The sequence below is a fragment of the Lolium perenne genome, chromosome 4 (genome assembly GCF_019359855.2).
Source record: "Lolium perenne isolate Kyuss_39 chromosome 4, Kyuss_2.0, whole genome shotgun sequence".
NCBI lineage: Eukaryota > Viridiplantae > Streptophyta > Magnoliopsida > Poales > Poaceae > Lolium > Lolium perenne.
In genome coordinates this window covers 241,452,878-241,466,649 of record NC_067247.2, presented here as the reverse complement: position 1 = coordinate 241,466,649, position 13,772 = coordinate 241,452,878, and positions in this window count along the sequence as shown.

The window sequence follows — 13,772 nt, the reverse complement described above, 5'->3', positions numbered from 1 at the left end:
TCCAGTAGATTCCCTAGAGGCCCGGCTGCCACCGGCTGGTAGGACAAAAGATGTTGTGCAAGTTTCTCATTGCGAGCACGTACGACTATATACGGAACACATGCCTATGGATTGCTTAATACTTGGATACCGTTTTATTATTATTTGCAAATGCCCTGCTTTGATTGTTACATGAGTTTCTCTCATCCATGCAACGCCCGTTCATCCATCCCTGTGCCTACAGTATTTAATCCTGCTGTTTACTATAATCACTACTGCTGTCTTTGTTACACTGCTGCTGATATTTCACTACTGCTACTGCTATAAAACTGTTACTACTGATAAACTCTTGCGAGCAAGTCTGTTTCCAGGTGCAACTGAATTGACAACTCCGCTGTTAAGGCTTTCAAGTATTCTTTGTCTCCCCTTGTGTCGAATCAATAAATTGGGTTTTACTTCCCGCGAAGACTGTTGCGATCCCCTATACTTGTGGGTCATCAAGACTATTTTCTGGCGCCGTTGCCGGAGAGCATAGCTTTATTTGGAAGTTCACTTGGATTGATATTGTTCGCTGCAAATTCTCCATCATGGGTAAATCTCGCGATCCTAAAGTCGCCATATTACCATCCACTACAAGAAAAGGTACAACTCTGAGTACCTCTGCTACTCTTGATTCACCATATGTGATAAGTCAACTTGTTTCACCACCACAAGCTTCACTTGCTGGTACTTCTGCTGAATCTTAAAATTCTTATAATATTGATAATGTTTCTGCTGTGCTTGATGATAGTGGTTCATTGGGATCTTTTCTAGATGCTACAATTGCTAGGTCTAGACAAATTGAAAATACTGAAACTCCTAATGAAAATGCTGCTACACCTGTTAATTCACCTGAGTCTGTTGATTATTCTAGTGATGATCCTGATGAGGATTATGTGGAGCTTGATGATGATTTTATTGATAAATGCAATGCTATTACTGATGCAAGAAAAATTAAAAAGTTTCTCGCACAACATACTGTTAGATATAAGCTGTCTCCTGATCCTAAATTTGCCACATCTCCTATAAGCATTAAGGATAAAGACTACGATTTTTCTCTTGATCTATCTCATATAGCTATTGTTGAGAAAACACCCTTTTGTGGTACTGAAAAAGAAAGTGCTGTAGAACACATGAATGAACTTTCTTCTATGAGTAGCTTGTTTTCTGATGATGTCAAGATGCGTACTTATTTTGTTGCTAAATTTTTTCCTTTCTCATTAAAGGATGATGCTAAAACTTGGTATAATAGTTTGCCTCCTAGTTCTATTAATAGTCCAAGTGATTTGCTTGATGTTTTCTTTCGGAAATACTTTCCTGCTAGTGCTCAACATGCTGCTCTGCAGAAAATTTATAGCTTTGACCAGGAAGATGGAGAGAAATTGCCTGAGGCATGGGCAAGATTTTGTTCTCTTACCAGAGCTCGACCTGGACATGATTTGGAAAAGCATGATTTACTTGATATATTTTATAGTGGACTAACCGTTGAGTCTAGAGCATATCTGGATAGTTGTGCTGGTTGTGTTTTCAGGAAAAGAACTCCAGACGAAGCTGAAGAATTATTGGCTAAAATAGGCCAGAATCATGATGATTGGACTACACCTGAACCAACTCCGACGCCAATATTGAAGAAGAGGGGTTTGATTAAATTAAATGATGAAGATATGAGGGAAGCCAAGAAGTCTCTTAAGGAGAAAGGTATTAAATCTGAAGATGTCAAGAATTTACCTCCCATAGAAGATTTATGCAAGATAATTCCCCCTTCATCCATGATTGAGGTAAACTCTCTTCAACGCTTTACTAGGGAAGATATTCCGTATTCGAAATCTCCTGCTCAATGCTTAGATGAGTTTGATAATTATATTGTTAAGCAAGAAAATTTTAATATGAGAGTAGAGAATCATTTAATGGAAAATTCTCAAGCTATTAGCAATTTGCATGATATTGTGGAGAGAACCTCCAATGATGTTAAGATGCTTGTTAAACATTTTCATATGGTTCAAACTCAAATTGATCAACTCACTAAAGTGCAAAATGACTTGTTAAAAAATAATTTTAAAGAGAAACATGCTTATGAAGTAACAACTAGAGGCGGTGTTTCCACTCAGGATCCTCTATATCCTGAGGGGCATCCCAAAAGAGTTGAACAAGATTCTCAATGAATTGAACCTAGTGCTCCTTCTAAGAAAAAGAAGAAGAAACATAAAAATGTTGTAGAATCCCCTGAACCTGTTAATGATCCTAATAGTATTTCTATTTCTGATGCTGAAACTGAAAGTGGTAATGAACATGATAATGATAATGATAAGAATGATGCTTCTGATAAAGAAGAGGTTGAAGATGAACCTGAAAAGCATGCTAAAAATAAAAAGTATACTAAAGAAGATTTTACTGCTAAGAAGCATGGTAATGAAAGGGAACCTTGGGTACAAAAGCAAATGCCTTTTCCTGCTAAGAAACTAAAATCAAAGGAAGAAGAACACTATAATAAATTTTGCGATTGGATGAAACCTTTATTCTTGCAAATCCCTTTGACTGCTGCTATTAAATTGCCTCCTTATTCAAAGTATATGAAAGATATTGTCTCTAACAAAAGGAAAATTCCTAATGAGGAGATTTCCACTATGCTTGCTAATTACTCTTTCAATGGCAAAGTTCCAAAGAAGTTGGGCGACCCAGGTATACCAACCATTCCTTGTTCTATTAAGAATAATTATGTTAGAACTGCTCTATGTGATTTGGGAGCCGGTGTTAGTGTTATGCCCTTTTCTCTTTACAAGAGACTTTATTTAGATAAGTTGATACCTACTGATATATCTTTGCAAATGGCTGATAAATCTACTTCTATTCATGTTGGTATATATGAGGATGTTCCTGTTCAAGTTACTAATAACTGCTTGATATTAACTGATTTTGTTGTGTTGGAAATGCCTGAAGATGATAATATGTCTATTATTCTTGGGAGACCTTTTCTTAACACCGCAGGGGCTGTTATTGATTGCAATAAAGGAAAAGTTACTTTCAATGTTGATGACAAGGAGCATACCGTTTATTTTCCCAAGAGGATTGATAAAGTATGTGGAGTTAATACCATTTCTAATGTGAGAACTATCAAAGTGGGAGCTATTGATTTTCCTATCTATGAGCCTAAAGAAGGATATCAACATATTATGATTGGATCCATATCAATACAATTCAAGGTAACATGATTGATTTGAGGTTTATTTCTTCTTATGCTATGTAAAATTTATTTGGTGGCAAGACTTGATCAACCTTGTTAACAAATACTTTTTATATGCATAGAGGAGATAAACAACATTTCTTTCTTCCTCCACTTGTTCTACTTGCTGTAGCACTTTTGTTTTGCAAAGTTCTTTAGTCAATTAGAGATTTCAAAATCTTTTTCTGCCCAGTAATAATAAATTTAATACCCAGAAATGTGCATTTTTCAAAGTTTTCAAAAATTCACAAAAATTATACCGTTGGTCTTATTTTTCGAAGACGCACCTGGGAGCACCTGGGGATGACCAGTGGGGCACCCCAGGGTGGCACCCCACAGGCCGGCGCGGCCAGCAAGGGGGCGCGCCACCCTGTTGTGTGGGCCCCTCCTTGCCCCACTTATTCATCTCTTCCTCCCACTCTCTTCTCTCTCCCGAAAAAACTCGCACCAGCTTTCTCTCACTCGCGTTTCTGCTCAAGAGCTCAAGATTTTTCGATCTCTTTGCTCAGCCCAGATTTCTGTCTGAAATTTGGCACATTTGCTCTCCGGTATGTGACTCCTCCGATTATCCAAGTAGAATTTTGTTTGGTTGAGTATATCTTGAATATTTTGCTGCTGTAGGTAACATGTTTAGTGAGCTTGCATGTTTGTTCTAAGTTGTAAAAACTAGTTTTGATGCATGATTAGTACTCTAGCAAGTTCCTATGGTAGTTTCCCTCAATTATATGTCACCGAATCAAATTTTATAATGTTTGTCGAAAAATTTCAGAAAAGGAAGATGGATAATTATAACTTTGGAGAAGTGTTTGAGAGAGAGACGACAAGCACGGGAAGGCCCTCTAGGACCGCCACTCGATTCAGGCGATCCTATAATGAGGACGTCATCGCGCCGAGCTTCGAACCCGAAGAGGACAATGGAGTCCCTAACGCTTCATCTTTCCCATGTTATAACTTCTTGAATAATGCAGGGTTGCTGAATGATTTCTTGACCCTCGTTGGTAAGGCGGGCTTAACCACCTATATGGAAGATGAGAGGGAGCAATACCACATGCTCACTAAAATCTTTGTTGAGAGCTTTAAGTTCAACAACAAGCACTATCACCCGACAGTTACATTCAAGATCTATGGTAATCCTGTTACTGTGTAGTTGGAAGATTTTTGTATTGCATTGGATATTGCCCCTGTAGGTACAGCGAAGAGGATCGAGGACAATACTAGGGATTTGCTTGAGCTCTATCGAGAGATCACCAATGATGATTGCCGCACCATTCAGCGTGGCAAGATAAGAAACATCCAACTCCCCGCCATTAAGTATTTTGCTTATTACCTTGCTACTAGCATTCTTGGTAGGGAGAACACTAGCAATATTTCTAGCTATCACCTTGCTTTCTTAATTGCTGCACTCACTGGAGATACACCTTATCATCTTGGTGCTCTTGTTGCTCGCCGCTTGTCTAGCAGGGGGCCTATTTTTGGAGGAATTATTGCATCGCGCATTTTAGCATATCTAGACCTTCCTCTTGACCCTACTGATGTGAAATTAACTCCTATAAGACTTGATATTGCTGCTATGAAGAGTCATCAATTTGTTACAGATGACTCTAGTTTAGATAATATGGTCTATAGAATGTTGTTTGCTGACGGGGATGAGAGGGAAGTCCCTTTGCCGCAGCAAGATTTGTTCAGTATTGACAGGAAACCATGGTCGCGCTCTAAGGAGGAGGTGGATGAGCAACTGAAGATACAGGGCTTCCACCAGCAGCATGACTCCGAGGACGTCGAGCCCTCCTACGACTACACCGTCATGTATCCTGGTGCTTCTTCCAGCACATACCCGAAATATGATCCATCTTCGTCGTACTACGGAGGTGCCACTTCATGGGCACCATGGGGTTGAGCTCCACTTAGGCCAAAAGCCTAAGCTTGGGGGGAGGTATACCGGCATCACTCATTCTTTGCATATTATGGTTGCTGGATACTTGTATATACTTGTTTAGTTTCTTTAAGTGGTTTTCTAATAAGAGGGAGATGATATTTGGGGAAGTGCTGCCTGAAAACAGATTCTGGACTGTTACCAAAAAAAATCTCAAAAACAGCCAGAACGTTATTTTGCGAAGCCAATTTTTTTGAATGTTCCCCAGGTTGTTATCTAACCTTCATTAGTTGAACACTTTTCGAACTGGGCAGCGGAAGAATTTCTTAAAAATCAATTACTGTACTGCTGTCAAGTTTGACGAATTCCCGCTGCTTTGTGTTTATGTGACTCTTCTAGTTTTCATTTTCTTGTTTTTGCTTTGTTTCTTTCCTAAAACACAAAAAGACCAAAAATATTTCTGTTGTTTCTCTTCACCATTTGTTCATTTTGGTTTCTTGCTTTTATTTTGCTTTATTTGCTATCGTTGGTTTGCTATAAGAAAATCCAAAAAGATTTTGCTTTGTTTGCTTGTTTCTCTTTATTCTTGTTTCCAATTCGAAAACACCAAAAATATTTGCTGTTCTTCTTTGGTTTTGTAAAGTTCATTATGAGTTCAATGGTCTTCGGTGGTTGGAGCGTGGTTTTCATTTCATATTATCCAAGCTACACAAGTGAAAGGCAATAATGAAGATCTACGACAATTTGACTGTGGTGAGAGGCTGGTATGAACTCTATTTGTTTTCATTTTTGTACATATACTCATCCATGCGAGCATGCTTAGTTGGTTCATGTGAGGTATATGTCATTTAAGAAAGTCTAGTAGTTCATGATCTCTCATGTTTAGCTCCAATTTATTAATATGAGTAGCATGTCATGGATGTTTGCTTGCATTGTTTTATTCATAAATAGGTATGACATTGTGGTATCCTCCTCTGAATAATTCATTTGAATCGACTTGGCACATGCTCACGCATGCATATGAATGAACAAAAGTCAATTAAGCCTCGATGATTTACTTTGCCTCCGAGTTCTTGTATCACTTTTATGCCTCCGTTAATTTATTTTGCCGCAAGCATGATTATGACAGTGACTGCTCTCTTGATTTGTCGCTCCCCAGTCTATTGCTAGCCTTCACTTGTACTGAGCGGGAACGCTGCTCGTGCTTCCAAACCCCTGAAAACCAAGTTGTTCCAAAGTGTCCACCATAAATACCTATGCATGGCATTTCAAACCATTCCAAGTAAATTCTCATGCGCTACCTTTAAACCTTCAAAATGCTTCTCAATTTGTGTTAATGTTTTATAGCTCATGAGGAAGTATGTGGTGTTTATCTTTCAACCTTGTATTTACTTTTGACAGACTTTCATAATAAGAGCTGGCAACGGGGTGCCCAGCCCCAACTAATAACTTCATTAATAATTCTCTTCACATGTTTTGCTCTGATTCATCAGTAAGCAACTTAATTTTGCAAATAGACACTCCTCCATGGTATGAGATTGATAAAAGGCACCCGAGGATTCGGTTAGCCATGGCTTGTGTAAGCAAAGGTTGGGGGGAGTGTCACTCATAATAAAAACTAAAATACGTGTGTAAACAAAAGAGAAGAGGGATGATCTACCTTGCTGGTAGAAATAACGTCCTTCATGGGAGCCGCTCTTGAAAGTCTAGTTGGCGAGGTAGTTGGTGTACCCATTACCATTCGTTGACAACAACAAACACCTCTAAAAATATTTTTACTCCTGTTTTAAAAATGAAAAGCTCTAGCGCATGTTAATCCCTGCTTCCCTCTGCGAAGGGTCAATCTTCTACTTTCATGTTGTGTCACCATCCTTTCTTTGAGCACTTTCTTGAGAGCACAACTGTCATTCTTAGTATAATATGCTTGTCCCAAAATATGATTGACTGTGGTATAACTTTGATGCTTTTATCTTTGACAATCTCTATTTCTAGTCTTTCTATGAACCTCAGAGGTGTCTGAGCATTTATGTTTTGCTGATCAAATACGGGCAAGCGAGATACCACTTTATCATACCCTTTTATGAACATTGCAATCCTGCAGATAGACATGATTCATGATGCTTATTATTAATTTGTTGGTACCTTTCCATGATTGACATAGCTATTAGATGATCTTATTTGCATGTATCTTATTATGAATTTTCTAAGTACTTGTCCATATCATGAGAATATTTACATCATATGAGCAAATGTGTTCGTGAAAGTTCTTTTATCGCACTCAGTTGTTAACTGAATTGCTTGAGGACAAGCAATAAGCTAAGCTTGGGGGGAGTTGATACGTCCAAAACGTATCTACTTTCCCGAACACTTTTGCTATTGTTTTGCCTCTAATTTGTGTATTTTGGATACAACTAACACGGACTAACGCTGTTTTCAGCAGAATTGCTCTGGTGTCTCGTTTTTGTGCAGAAATTCAACTTTCAGGAAAATCCCCGGAATTTATGTCGAAGGTCTTATTTTTCCAGAAGATTTACGGAGCCAGAAGGGCAAGCCTGGTGGAGGTCCGAGGCCCCAACACACTAGGCCGGCGCGGCCCAGGAGGGGGGCACGCCGCCCTACTATGTGGCCCCCTCGGCTGGCCTCCGACGCCCTCCTCTGGACTACTTAAGGGTTTTGACCTAAAAACGCGAGAGGAGAAGTCAAAGTCACCAGAAACCATCCAGTACGCCGCCACCGTCGCGAAACTCCGTCTCGGGACCAGAAACTCTGTTCTGGCACTCCGCCGGGATGGGGAATTGGAGGAGATCATCGCCATCATCACCACCGACGCCTCTCCATCGACCAGCAATGTTTCCCCCATCCATGTGTGAGTAATTCCCCCGCTGTAGGCTGAAGGGGATGGTAGGGATTGGATGAGATTGGTCTTGTAATAGCATAAGATTGTTAGGGCATAGTGCCTAGTGTCCGTAATTAGTACTTTGATGATTGTTGCAACTTGTTATGCTTAATGCTTGTCACTAGGGCCCGAGTGCCATGATCTCAGATCTGAACATGTTATTATTTCATGATGATATTCATTGTTTTATGATCTTACCTGCAAGTTGTATACACATGTCGCTGTCCGGAACCCGAGGCCCCAAAGTGACAGAAATTGGGACAACCGGAGGGGAAGGCGGTGATGTGAGGATCACATGTGTTCACGGAGTGTTAATGCTTTGCTCCGGTACTCTATTAAAAGGAGTACATTAATATCCAGTAGATTCCCTAGAAGCCCGGCTGCCACCGGCTGGTAGGACAAAAGATGTTGTGCAAGTTTCTCATTGCGAGCACGTACGACTATATACAGAACATATGCCTATGGATTGCTTAGTACTTGGATACTGTTTTATTATTATCTGCAAATGCCCTGCTTTGATTGTTACATGAGTTTCTCTCATCCATGCAACGCTCGTTCATCCATCCCTGTGCCTACAGTATTTAATCCTGCTGTTTACTATAATCACTACTGCTGTCTTTGTTACACTGCTGCTGATATTTCACTACTGCTACTGCTATAAAACTGTTACTACTAATAAACTCTTGCGAGCAAGTCTGTTTCCAGGTGCAGCTGAATTGACAACTCCGCTGTTAAGGCTTTCAAGTATTCTTTGTCTCCCCTTGTGTCGAATCAATAAATTGGGTTTTACTTCCCGCGAAGACTATTGCGATCCCCTATACTTGTGGGTCATCAATCAACAGTGGGATTTGTCCATCCCGATGACGGATAGATATACTCTGGGCCCTCTCAGTGGAATATGGTCTAATTAGCTTGCAAGCATATGAATGGTTCATAAGAGACCACATACCATGGTACGAGTAAAGAGTACTTGTCAGGAGACGAGGTTGAACAAGGTATAGAGATACCGATGATCAAACCTCGGACAAGTAAAATATCGTGTGACAAAGGGAATCAGTATCGTATGCGAATGGTTCATTCGATCACTAAGTCATCATTGAATATGTGGAAGCCATTATGGATCTCCAGATCCCGCTATTGGTTATTGGTCGGAGAGAGGTCTCAACCATGTCTACATAGTTCGCGAACCGTAGGGTGACACACTTAAGGTTTGATGTCGTATTAGTAGATATGGAATATGGAATGGAGTTCGAAGTTTTGTTCGGAGTCTCGGATGGGATCCAGGACATCACGAGGAGTTCCGGAATGGTCCGGAGAATAAGATTCATATATAGGAAGTCATTTTGTAAGTTTGAAAATGATCCGGTGCATTTATGGAAGGTTCTAGAAGGTTATAGAAAAGTCCGGAAGAAATCACTATGGAAGGCGGAGTCCTGGAGGGACTCCACCTAGCATGGCCGGCTAACCCTAAGGGGAGGAGTCCAAGGTGGACTCCACCTAAGGTGGCCGGCCACCCCCCTCCAAGGAAAGGTGGGAATCCCACCTTGAGTGGGAATCCCACCTTGGGTAGGTTTCCTATCACATGGAAGGTTTTGGGTTGGGGTCTTATTCGAAGACTTGTAGACCAACTCTTGGGGGTTCCACCTATATAATGAGGAGCAAGGGGAGGGGGCCGGCCACACCAAGCCCTAGTTGGTCGCACCCCTATAGTGGCCGGCGCCCCCCTCTCCCAAACCCTAGCTGCCCCTCCTCCACCACCTCTCCCGCATACGCTTAGCGAAGCTCCGCCGGAGATCTCCATCGACACCGCCACCACGCCGTCGTGCTGCCGAGATTCCAAGGAGGATCTACTACTTCCGCTGCCCGCTGGAACGGGGAGAAGGATGTCGTCTTCATCAACACCGAACGTGTGACCGAGTACGGAGGTGCTGCCCGATTGTGGCACCGTCAAGATCTTCTATGCACTTTTGAAAGCGGCAAGTGATCATCTTCTGCAACAACGAGATCTAATCTCGTAGGCTTTGGAAATCTTCAAGGGTTAGTCTCGTTCATCCCCTCGTTGCTACCATCTTCTAGATTGCATCTTGGCTTGGATTGCGTTCTCGCGGTAGGAATTTTTTTGTTTTCTATGCTACGAATCCCTACAGAAGCCACCATGCAGCAGCGCATCCTGGTAGTGGGCGACAAGTTAGGCGTCACACACCCGGGAGTGCCGGAGGGACCGTCGTTGTAGAAGGCGGATGACGATGGAGAGATCACTCCCGGAACGTACACCGGCACGGACGTACTCCATGGGCTCGCGTTGGTGGTGGCGAGACACCCGGCCATTATGTGTTGGTGCTGGCGCGCCGCCAGAGCCTTCTTCTCCTGCTCCGCCGCCTTTCGTCCTTTCCGCTCTGCCGTCGCCATCTTCCGGCGCAGACAGTCTTGCTGCCATTGATCTTCGGTCCATCCTTCTGGCTTCTTCTTTGGAGCCGGCGCCTTCCGCTGCTTCGCGAATGGCGCTTTCGCCCCTTTCATCGCATTGCCCGGTGGATTCTTGGCCGCTTTCTTGGCCATCTTTTTGGGGGTTGTCGGCGGCGCCATGGAATGGGGAGAGGGTAGCGGCGGCGGGTGGACGGCGGGAGGGAGAAACAAATCGGCGGGATAGGAGAAATGAATCGGCGGAGGGATATGTGTTTGGAGGCCAAAAATGTGCGGCGGCGTAGGTGCGATGTGGCGGGAGGGGCGGGATTTGGCGGGAGTGGGAGACGAATTTTCTCTGAGCGGCTGACGCGTCGGCCCCACGTCGGTTCGCCTCGCTTTTCGTTGTGTCCGGCGTGCCCGGTGCGTCCCTTGTGGAGCGGGGATGGGCTCGGGGCACCGGACACCGTATCGGGGCGCGCCAGACGAAATTCGGCTTTGGGGACGCGGTTGGAACCGTTTTTTGGTCCGGCGCGCCCAAACTGCTTTGGGGGACGCTTTGGGAGACGCGAGTGGAGATGCTCTTATTAGAGCATCTCCACCGGTGCTCCTAATTCCTAAATAGGCACAAGCAAGAGCCTGTGCATTACTGTATAGGGGACGTCGGCACTGCATCCTCTATTTGGTGATATTGTTCCCACTCCAGCGCCCCCCCTACGGTGGCCCACAATTTTTATTTTTACAATATTTTGAAACAACATATTAATCACATTTTATTCATACTATATTTAATTATTCATACAGTCACACACATAGAAATTAAATTATTCATACGATCAAACAAATGAATATTGAATTATTCATATAATCAAACAAATAGAAATTAAATTATTAATACAATCAAACAAATAGAAATTAAATCATACATTGTTGGCGGCTTCTCCCCTCGTCCACAAATGCGCAGCTAGATCTGTCTGAAGTTGAGCATGAACGCCTGCATCTCGGATTTCGTGATGCATGTGAAGGAAAGCACCAAATTCTTGGGGTACATGCTCTACCTCAGCAAGAGGCCCTAGAAAAACAAATGGTTGATCATCATGCACAAGTTTGTCACGCTCGTTCTCAATGATCATGTTGTGGAAGATCACATAGGCGTTGATCACCTCCCACATCTGAGACTCAGATCAAGTGAGAGCAGGGTAACTGACAACGGTGAAACGCTGCTGAAGCACCCCAATAGCACGCTCAACATCCTTGCAAGCTGCTTCTTCATATGTTGTAAAATAAGCGTCCATCTTCGAAGCTGGAGAGTGAATTGTCTTCATAAATGTAGCATACGTCGGGTAGATACCATCAGCTAGATAGTACCCTTGTTGTATATGTGGACGTTTACCTCAAAGTTTACGGCAGGAGCTTGTCCCTCAGCTAGCCTGGAAAACATCGGAGAGCGCTACAGCATGTTGATATCATTGTTTGTTCCTGCCATGCAAAAAAAGCATGTCAAATCCAGAGGTCATGGTCAGCCACCGCCTCTAAAATGACACTACACTCACCAGTATGCCCCTTGTAGATCCCCTGCCAAGAAAAGAGACAATTCTTCCAGCCTCAATGCATACAGTCAATGCTTTCGAGCGTACCAGAAAACCCTCGTGCTGCATTATTTTTCAGCATCTGAGATGTATCATCTGCCCTTGGTGCTCTCAAATAGTCTTTACCAAACACCGCCATGACAGCTCAGCAAAACCTGTAGATGGGCCTTACGGCAGGAGGTTCCTCGATCCTTCAACACCACTGCTTTCATCTCCATCCATGGGAGCACCACCACGCCGAGAATAGCAGCCACATAGATCAGGGACTGTCCTAAGATCCCCAGCTAGGGCTTATAGACTCCTGATGGCATGTATATTTTGATGTGGTGGTATATACTTTAAATTGGGCACAATAGGAGTAGGACTTGGCTGACCAGACTATGGCTAATCAGGCAATGACTGATCAGCCATTGGCTATTTTGTAGGGGTGCCTATAGGTGAAGGAGCACCTCATGTTCGAGAGACTAGGATGGAAGGTTTGATCGTGGTGATTTTCAAGATCATGAACTTCTAATTACTCTATGATCAGATGTAATATGCAATGGCATGGTAAGCTCAACTTATTTGAATCATGGTAACAATATACAACCTCATGTGTGCAACCAAACAACAATATTGTACACCAGTCGAGCAAAAATTCTTATATGTAGCCTACCAAATGAAGGAGAGATAGTTGCCCACCCGGTGCATAAAAATCCCCCACATACTGCCAAACAAAGTCCAAAACATGGCCCAGAGCTCGTTTTGGAAAAGCCCTGCCCCTAGAGCGCCAAAAGAGGCCCAAGATACCAAACATGTTCTTAGTACAGAATATTGTGTCCGTTGCGGGTTGGTGCAAATCAGTTAGCCCCATGATTTTTGGGACGTGATGCCTACACCTTTCTGCACATCACCCCACAAGTGCAATTCCACATGGGCATGTATAATGGTTGATAACATCGCTTTATTTTAATCTTACCACATTATTTAGATATAATAATAAAATATATTGTATAGTAGGTTATCTTGTAATTTAAACCTTAGTCACCTGACATCCCTAAATATGTAGAAAGATTGTTGCTAAGATATCATCTCTTAATTAAGAGAAAGCAACTATTTTTCAACTTTCTGTTTCATTCGCCTTAACATTTATCCTACGAGACACTTAAATTAAGTTACTGGTGTAGTCCTCTATCTCTATTACTAATAATCTACTAGACTACTAATAAATGAGCAAACTTGAATTATCCTAAAGCCACACCATAAAATGTACACACACCTATTACCACCGCACAATTAGGCCAAATAATCACAATCTAATGGCTAGGTTAACCCAGCCGTTGCCATGTGTGAATTTAGCAATTTACATTGACTGGCCGCACTCCACCCGTCCTACCCTCCTTCCATCGCTCAATCTCCGTGTGATCAAAAGTGAAGAACTGGTGCGCCCGTGGGGCCTCCGATGCCGTCGTCCATCGCATCCATTGTCCTCAAGATGATCGGCCTCAACGTTCGCAAGTGCGGTCGGTGCATGCCCTTTTTTTTTCCTGATAGGCTTTGTTTTACTTCTGAATACATGTGCTTATTATCTTCTCTGTACATCCAGGACTCTGAGAAAACGAGTACAATCATACAACCCATGGTTGCTCTATCGGGCTTTGCAGGCATTTAGTGTCACAATTTCAGTTACAGAAAGCTATTGTGCTAGTGTTGATGCAGTTATGCCTAGATCAGGCGCTTCCAGTACATCATTGGCTTGCCGAGTGTAAGTGCACATATTTCTTCAGACTTTTG